Raw genomic sequence first — 9,983 nt, forward strand, 5'->3', positions numbered from 1 at the left:
TTCGAGGCATCGGGGAAAGGGGCCTTCAGTACCTCGTGGAGTGGGAGTGGTACGGTCCGGAGGAGAGGTGCTGGGTTCCGGTGGAGGACGTGTTGGACCCTTCAATGCTGCGGGAGTTCCACCGTCTCCGTCCGGATCGCCCTGCGCCTCGCCCTCAGGGTCGTCCCCGAGGCCGGCGTCGGCGAGCTGCTGGAGCCGCGCGTCAAGGGGGAGTACTGTCACGACTTCCACTGAAGTTGGGTCCTCTCCTTGTTCGGGCAGCGGTCGGCGTCGCCGGTCTTCTAGCCATCATTGATCCACTTTTCATTTGACATTTGTTTTGTGTTGTTTTCCTCACACCTGGTTTCAATCCCCTCAATCACTTGTTGTGTATTTAACCCTCTGTTCCCCCCATGTCTTTGTGTGGGATTGTTTATTGTTTGATATATGCGCACGTTAACCCAGCGCAACCAGTCTATGGCAACCCGTATTGTATTTCGTGTTCGGTGTGCCGTGTGTTTTTGGTTCGCCTAAATAAAAGGCCCCGTTTGCTACTGCTTTCCTGCGCCTGACTCCCGTACAGCCATTTACGCATACCTGTGTGTGTGTGTGTATATATATATATATACTGCTCAAAAAAATAAAGGGAACACTTAAACAACACAATGTAACTCCAAGTCAATCACACTTCTGTGAAATCAAACTGTCCACTTAGAATGCTGGCGGTGCTTTCACTCTAGTGGTAGCATGAGACGGAGGCTACAACCCACACAAGTGGCTCAGGTAGTGCAGCTCATCCAGGATGGCACATCAATGCGAGCTGTGGCAAGAAGGTTTGCTGTGTCTGTCAGCGTAGTGTCCAGAGCATGGAGGCGCTACCAGGAGACAGGCCAGTACATCAGGAGACGTGGAGGAGGCCGTAGGAGTGCAACAACCCAGCAGCAGGACCGCTACCTCCGCCTTTATGCAAGGAGGAGCAGGAGAAGCACTGCCAGAGCCCTGCAAAATGACCTCCAGCAGGCCACAAATATGCATGTGTCTGCTCAAACGGTTAGAAACAGACTCCATGAGGGTGGTATGAGGGCCCGACGTCCACAGGTGGGGGCTGTGCTTACAGCCCAACACCGTGCAGGATGTTTGGCATTTGCCAGAGAACACCAAGATTGGCAAATTCGCCACTGGCGCCCTGTGCTCTTCACAGATGAAAGCAGGTTCACACTGAGCACGTGACAGACGTGACAGAGTCTGGAGACGCCGTGGAGAACGTTCTGCTGCCTGCAACATCCTCCAGCATGACCGGTTTGGCGGTGGGTCAGTCATGGTGTGGGGTGGCATTTCTTTGGGGGGCCACACAGCCCTCCATGTGCACGCCAGAGGTAGCCTGACTGCCATTAGGTACCGAGATGAGATCCTCAGACCCCTTGTGAGACCATATGCTGGTGCGGTTGGCCCTGGGTTCCTCCTAATGCAAGGCAATGCTAGACCTCATGTGGCTGGAGTGTGTCAGCAGTTCCTGCAAGAGGAAGGCATTGATGCTATGGACTGGCCCGCCCGTTCCCCAGACCTGAATCCAATTGAGCACATCTGGGACATCATGTCTCACTCCATCCACCAACGCAACGTTGCACCACAGACTGTCCAGGAGTTGGCGGATGCTTTAGTCCAGGTCTGGGAGGAGATCCCTCAGGAGACCATCCGCCACCTCATCAGGAGCATGCCCAGGCGTTGTAGGGAGGTCATACAGGCACGTGGAGGCCACACACGTTACTGAGCCTCATTTTGACTTGTTTTAAGGACATTACATCAAAGTTGGATCAGCCTGTAGTGTGGTTTTCCACTTTAATTTTGAGTGTGACTCCAAATCCAGACTTTCATGGGTTGATAAATTGGATTTCCATTGATTATTTTTGTGTGATTTTGTTGTCAGCACATTCAACTATGTAAAGAAAAAAGTATATAATAAGATTATTTCTTTCATTCAGATCTAGGATGTGTTAAGTGTTCCCTTTATTTTTTTGAGCAGTATATATATATATATATATATATATATATATATATATATATATTGGTTGAAGTCGGAAGTTTACATACACTTAGGTTGGAGTCATTGAAACTCGTTTTTCAACCACTCCACACATTTCTTGTTAACAAACTATTCATTTTGGAAAGTCGGTTCGGACATCTACTTTGTGCATGACACAAGTAATTTTTCCAACAATTGTTTACAGACAGATTATTTAACTCTGTAATTCACTGTATCACAATTCCAGTGGGTCAGAAGTTTACATACACTATCTTCACTGTGCCTTTCAACAGCTTGGAAAATTCCAGAAAATGATGTCATTGCTTTAGAAGCCTCTGATAGGCTAATTGACATAATTTGAGTCAATTGGAGGTGTACCTTTTGATGTATTTCAAGGCCTACCTTCAAACTTAGTGCCTATTTGCTTGACATCATGGGAAAATCAAAAGAAATCAGCCAAGACCTCAGAAAGAAAATTGTAGACCTCCACAAGTCTGGTTCATCCTTGGGAGCAATTTCCAAACGCCTGAAGGTACCCCGTTCATCTGTACAAACAATAGTACGCAAGTATAAACACCATGGGACCACGCAGCCATCATACCGCTGAGGAAGGAGACGCGTTCTGTCTCCTAGAGAGGAACGTACTTTGGTGCGAAAAGTGCAAATCAGACCCAGAACAACCGCAAAGGACCTTGTGATGATGCTGGAGGAAACCGGTACAAAAGTATCGGAATGTAGATTTGATTTTGGATTGGAGATGCTTAATGTGAGTCTGGAAGGAGAGTTTACAGTCTAATCAGACACCTAGGTATTTGTAATTGCCCACAAATTCTAAGTCAGAACCGTCCAGAGTAGTGATGCTGGACGGGCGGGCAGGTGCGGACAGTGATCGGTTGAAGAGCATGCATTTAGTTTTACTTGCATTTAAGAGCAGTTGAAGACCACGGAAGGAGAGTTGTATGGCATTGAAGCTCATTTGGAGGTTAGTTAACACAGTGTCCAAAGAAGGGCCAGAAGCATACAGAATGGTGTCGTCAGCATAGAGGTGGATCAGAGAATCACCAGCAGCAAGAGTGACATCATTGATGTATACAGAGAAAATAGTCAGCCCGAGAATTGAACCCTGTGGCACTCCCAGAGACTGCCAGCGGTCTGGACAACAGGCCCTCCCATTTGACACACTGAACTCTGTCTGAGAAGTAGTTGGTGAACCAGTAATAGGAGTTGCAACAATTACGGCAGAAAATTGTAGAAAGAGAGGGTCCAGGTTGTCTAGCCCAGCTGATTTTGTAGGGGTCCAGATTTGGCAAATCTTTCAGAACATCAGCTATCTGGATTTGGGTGAAGGTGAAATGGGGGAGGTTTGGGATATTTGCTATGGGGGTTGCAGGGCTGTTGACCGGGGTAGCGGTAGCCAGGTGGAAAGCATGGCCAGCTGTAGAAAAATGCTGATTAAAATTCTCAATTATCGTGGATTTATCGGTGGTAACAGTGTTTCCTAACCTCAGTGCAGTGGGCAGCTGAGAGGAGGTGCTCTTATTCTCCGTGGACTTTACAGTGTCCCAGAACTTTTTGGAGTTTGTGCTACAGGATTCCTTTGCTTTCCTAACGGCCTGTGTATATTGGTTCCTAACTTCCCTGAAAAGTTGCATATTGCGGGGGTTATTCGATGCTAATGCAGTACGCCACAGGATGTTTTTGTGCTGGTCAAGGGCAGTCAGGTCTGGAGTGAACCAAGGGCTATATCTGTTCCTGGTTCTATATTTTTTGAATGGGCCATGCTTATTTAAGATGGTGAGGAAAGCACATTTAAAGAATAACCAGGCATCCTCTACAGACGGAATGAGGTCAATATCCTTCCAGGATACCCGGGCCAGGTTGATTAGAAAGGCCTGTGTTTTAGGGAGCGTTTGCCAGTGGTGAGGGGTGGTTGTTTGACTGCAGACCCATTACGGACGCAGGCAATGAGTCAGGAATCGTTGAGATCCTGGTTGAAGACAGCAGAGGTGTATTTAGAGGGGAGGTTGGTCAGGATGATATCTATGAGGGTGCCCGTGTTTACAGATTTGGGTTTGTACCTGGTAGGTTCATTGATAATTTGTGTGAGATAGATTCCTTCAATCTTAGATTGTAGGACGGCCGGGGTGTTAAGCATATCCCAGTTTAGGTCACCTAACAGTACGAGATCTGAAGATAGATGGGGGCAATCAATTCACATATGGTGTCCAGGGCAGAAGGTGGTCTATAACAAGCGGCAACAGTGAGAGACTTTTTTCTGGAAAGGTGGATTTTTAGAAGTAGAAGCTCAAATTGTTTGGGCACAGAGCTGGATAGTATGACAGAACTCTGCAGGCTGTCTGCAGTAGATTGCAACTCCGCCCCCTTTGGCAGTTCTATCTTGTCGGAATGTGTTATAGTTAGGGATGGACATTTCAGGATTTTTGGTGGTCTTCCTAAGCCAGGATTCAGACACGGCTAGAACATCCGTGTTGGCAGAGTGCTAAAGCAGTGAGTAAAACAAACTTAGGGAGGAGGCTTCTAATGTTAACATGCATGAAACCAAGGCTTTTACGGTTACAGAAATCAACAAATGAGAGCGCCTGGTGAATGGGAGTGGAGCTAGGCGCTGCATGGCCTGGATTAACCTCTACATCAGCAGAGGAACAGAGGAGGAGTTAGATAAGGGTATGGCTAAAGGCTATAAGGACTGGTCGTCTAGTGCGTTCGGAACAGAGAGTAAAAGGAACAGGTTTCTGGGTGTGGAAGAATAGATTCAAGGCATAATGTGCAGACAAGGGTATGGTAGGATGTGAATACAGTGGACGTAAACCTAGGCATTGCGTGACGATGAGAGGTTTTGTGTCTCGAGACTTCATTTAGACCAGGTGAGGTCACCGCATGTGTGGGAGGTGGAACTAAAGGGTTAACTAAGGCATATTGGGTTGGCGCCCCCCCTTGGGTTGTGCCGTGGCGGAGATCTTTGTGGGCTATACTCTGCCTTGTCTCAGGATGTTAAGTTGGTCGTTGAAGAGATCCCTCTAGTGGTGCGGGGGCTGTGCTTTGGCAAAGTGGGTGGGGTTATATCCTGCCTGTTTGGCCCTGTCCGGGGGTATCATCGGATGGGGCCACAGTGACCCCTCCTGTCTCAGCCTCCAGTATTTATGCTGCAGTAGTTTGTGTCGGGGGGCTAGGGTCAGTCTGTTATATCTGGAATATTTCTCCTGTCTTATCCGGTGTCCTGTGTGAATTTAAGTATTCTTTCTCTCTCTCTCTCTCTCTCTCTCTCTCTCTCTCTCTCTCTCTCTCTCTCTCTCTCTCTCTCTCTCAGGACCTGAGCCCTAGGACCATGCCTCAGGACTACCTGGCATGATGACTCCTTGCTGTCCCCAGTCCACCTGGCCGTGTTGCTGCTCCAGTTTCAACTGTTCTGCCTGCGGCTATGGAACCCTGACCTGTTCACCTGACGTGTTACCTGTCCCAGACCTGCAGTTTTCAACTCTCTAGAGACAGCAGAATCGGTAGAGATACTCTCAATGATCGGCTATGAAAAGCCAACTGACATTTACTCTTGAGGTGCTGACTTGTTGCACCCTCGACAACTACTGTGATTATTATTATTTGACCATGCTGGTCATTTATGAACATTTGAACATCTTGGCCATGTTCTGTTATAATCTCCACCCGGCACAGCCAGAAGAGGACTGGCCACCCCTCATAGCCTGGTTCCTCTCTAGGTTTCTTCCTAGGTTTTGGCCTGACTAGGGAGTTTTTCCTAGCCACCGTGCTTCTACACCTGCATGCTTGCTGTTTGGGGTTTTAGGCTGGGTTTCTGTACAGCACTTTGAGATATCAGCTGATGTAAGAAGGTCTATAAAAATACATTTGATTTGATATTGAGCAGGGCTGGAGTCTCTACAGTGAAATAAGACAATAATCACTAACCAAAACGGCAATGGATAAGACATATTGACATTAGGGAGAGGCATGCGTAGCCGAGTGATCATAGGGACCAGTGGGAGGCTAGGCGAGCTGGAGACATGGCGATCCAGACAGCTAGGGGGCCGGGGCTAGCAGAAGGGCCTTAGGGGGAAATGTTGAGGAACTGGTTGGAAAAATGATAAATATGTATGGGTGAAGTCTGACCTGCCAACTATGGCTGAGGCAAGAGGAAAGATAATATTTGTACAGAAATCCAGCTTTAAGCTGGGCATTCCTCTCTTGGAAACAGACAGTAAGGGTTCTTCACTTTGTCAGGAAATGACAGGAATTCATTGTATGTTTATTATTCATTGAGGGAAGGGTTCTCCTCTCAGTTCTTCTAAACTGAGGAGGTACTGTTGGGAACTAGCTGAGACTGGTTGAGCCCTCCCTATCAGCTACTTACCTGTAAGGAAACCAAACTGTGCATCAAGCAGACTGGTCTGCCACTGATCGCATAGGACCTGTAGAGGTGTCCATCTCAATTGCCAGTGACAGGTGAGCTCACTTTCTCTAAAATATGTGTTTGTTGTTGAATAATATGTTTTGAGTGAATTTAAATAGGTGTGTAGTTTTTTCATGCTCTCATAAAGAAATTATGTAATCAAATGTAATTACAAAATAGTAAATAAATAGATTATATTGAACAATTCATACTGCAAATTGAAGTGCAACAGTTATAAAATCTATGCAAATATTCTCTCGTGAGTCAGGGGGAGGGATCTGAGTGTTTCAGAACACCCAATGGTTGAGTTTGTTTTGCAAGGCCGGATGCACCTGGTGAATGGAGTATGCTCATTTTAGACCATTCCATTGGTCCTTAAGTGAAATCTCCACCCACCCGGGGCACCGGGACATGCAAAACGAACTCCACCACTGACAGACGGATGTGTAACTCCTGGATAGTAGTTTATTTTACAGTACTGTTTAAGCTGGTTTACTGGGACATTATATGGTATGGGTACTTTCTGCTTTCTATTTTATGCTGCTAAAAATAATTAAACACTATTTGTAAATACCTGTAGCCTACTTGGTACAAAATGGGTGGAGCACTTTCTAATGCAAAATGGCTGCCATTGATGGCATCGCCCAGTTGAGTGCTATACATTGTATGTGGATGATGTGAGTTTCCCCCACATATCTAAGTAAACAATCGGTAGCCTAAATTCTTTACCGTAAAGTGCTGCAGAAATTTGAGCTGTACTGAATTGATTGAATTCATAATTAATTGAGCAAGAAGAGGGGGTTTTATGATGTGCACTTCCTGCTCAGGCATAGCAGAGGCTCTACACCCACTCATCACCACACTTTATGACATGCCCTATCATCTTTCAATGAGGCAAGAGATTACCGCAATTAAGGAAAGCAAAGCAACAAAATAATGGGTAGATTAACTTTAATGTTGTCTACATGGAATGGAGCCTGTTTGCCACTATGACCCAATAAACACCGTAGCAGTGACAACAAGAGTGCCCTTATTTAGGGCACGATTCAGAGCTGTACAATGCCAGAAATTCTCTAACAAAATGAATAGTTAGTCCTTTAAAAAAAGGTATTTCCTACAGATGCAACACGGACATTATCAGATGTTATTGGATTGAATGTGCACCTTTTAACATGATTACTTATAAGGCATACACACTTATTTTAACATTAGATTATCATTCTGCCTTCCTTTTGTTTTAGAGCTGTGTAACCACGAGTGGCCAGCATGTCAGTGACTGTGACCAAAGGCAAAGGGGTGACTGTATTTACCGTGAACTCTAAAGAAGGAAGCAGTTGGCCCCTGCTGTGTCAAATACTTGGGACCCTGTGCTACAGCCCAGCAAGCTCTGTGTCCCAGGGACAGAGGAGGCTCCAAGCAAGTTCCCAGTCAGCTCTGGGGGTGGGTGAACTAAAATAAACACACACACACACACACACACACACACACACCACAACATACATGTTTATCACCACTGGGTCACAATTGTCATCAGAAGTGAGAGGGAGTTATCTAAAATTATTTTCTTCTTTCACAGACTATACAGATCATGGTGGGAGTACTCAACATTGGCTTGGGAGCGATCCTTGTTAGCACTGATTATTACACTGGCATGGTATGGGGTTCCTTATTGGCTTGGTGGTGTGGTAAGCTTACTTTATTTTGTTATCGTTTACCATGTTATCATGTTTAGTATGAAAGCACATGATTTCACTTGGAGTTATAAACACAGTAAACAAACCAGGAAACATATAAGTAACTTTTATTTATTTTTTAATTTCGGCCTGCCTACTTAAGTAGTATTTTTTTTAAATAAAATGAAGGGTTGAAGTCAAATGTCTGTGTATTTTGTTGTGAATGTTTTGTTATTTTATCAGGACAAATAATGTGTTGATTGTGTAGGTTGTGCATATTTGATTTTGATATTTCTGTGCCTTCTCCTTAGTTTATAGCAGTTGGCATCATGTGTATATTGGCTGAGAAGTTCCCCAGTCCCTGCTTGGTGAGTTGTTCATTGACCTTAACTCTTTCCTGTCATTCCTTAGCCTCATTCCCTTCCTCCATTGAACAATCATTCAATCTGATCCAGTTGAATTATAATCACCAACTGAATATTTGAGACAACTAGTACTCAGTGGTTTACTCAATTAAGTCAAACTGGTTTTATATTCCCTGATTGTGTTTTAGGTAGGCATCAATATGTTGATGAACCTGTCAGGTGCTTCACTGGCCATTGCTGGAATTGTGCTGTATTCTGTAGACCTGGCAAAAGGCCATTTCTGGTGGAGTTGCAATGATGACGACTACATCTGGTGAGATGACTACTATGGCGGCCAGGTGACAAAACCACCAAGTCATCCGCAGAGGGATAGACTCTTGGCGAAATGCAAAGATGCCAAGCAGATTGCACTGATGAGTGCTTTTGAATGAAGTTTTTTAATGATATCCATCATGTGACGAAGGTGTCCCTTGTCAGTTCTAAGTCAAATATATGAACATTTGATTAGATGGATCAAACTGCTTAATTTAGTAATGAACATGTGTGTTCTTAAACAGAGATGGTGGGTTCCATGTTTAAAGCACATTCTAATAGCTGGTATGCCAGTCTGTTTCTGTATTTTCCAGTGTTCACCAACACCGCTATCTTGCTAAACAATCCAGTCAACTGTCAATATGTTCAAATCCTCCTCCATGTGTTTGTTCTACCATTAGATGTTGATGAATGCCTTGGACATCGTGCTCATCGTCCTTCAGCTTTGTGTCACCATCAGCTCTGCTGTGTTGGGTCTCAAGGCTTTGTACAAGAATGGAAAGCAGGGAAAAGGTATGAAGAGAGAACCCTTGAACAGAGCGAATACAACAGCCATACAAATGGAAGTAGAATACGGATTTGTAGATACACATACACACACACACACACACACACACACACACACACACACACACACACACACACACACACACACACAACCAAGGTAATGTTTGTTGTGTCCTGCCAAGTAATGTGTAACTTTGCTCTGATATGTTGCAGAACATCCAGGACCTGGAGCAGTATAAGCCTCTGCTGGAGGAGGTCACCACTAACCCTGCAGCTTAAAGAGCACTGATCTGATATACTTTATTGTCCACGAGGGTAAATTTTGTCATGGATGATTTAAAGAGTGGTGCTACTTCCACATGAAATGCATAAATACATAGAATCAAATGTATTTTACATAAATGGAACATCATCATACACCCACACATTTTTTGTTTCATACATACAGTATGTAGTACATATAGTTAACATACTTAATTTACTTCCTTAATTTACTGTAACGCCTACTGTGACTTGACACTGATTGTATGTCTTCATGCAGTTTGAGTCATGTTTTTTGTATCTGTAATTTTTCCAAAACTGAAAGGACAGTTAAAGGGGAATATATCAAGTTAATTACTGAATTGACTGTATATGATTTATTTTTTGTATTTTGATATTTTCTTACTGTATATTTTCTCCCCCCCTCAAAAAATCAATAA

At 44.6% G+C, this 9,983-nt stretch overlaps 1 pseudogene; it reads left to right on the plus strand.

The window, feature by feature from the left end:
• The first annotated feature begins 5,940 nt into the window (after positions 1-5,940).
• LOC123729142 (membrane-spanning 4-domains subfamily A member 8-like) lies at positions 5,941-9,983 on the plus strand (annotated as a pseudogene).

This window comes from Salmo salar, chromosome ssa02 (genome assembly GCF_905237065.1).
Source record: "Salmo salar chromosome ssa02, Ssal_v3.1, whole genome shotgun sequence".
Lineage (NCBI taxonomy): Eukaryota > Metazoa > Chordata > Actinopteri > Salmoniformes > Salmonidae > Salmo > Salmo salar.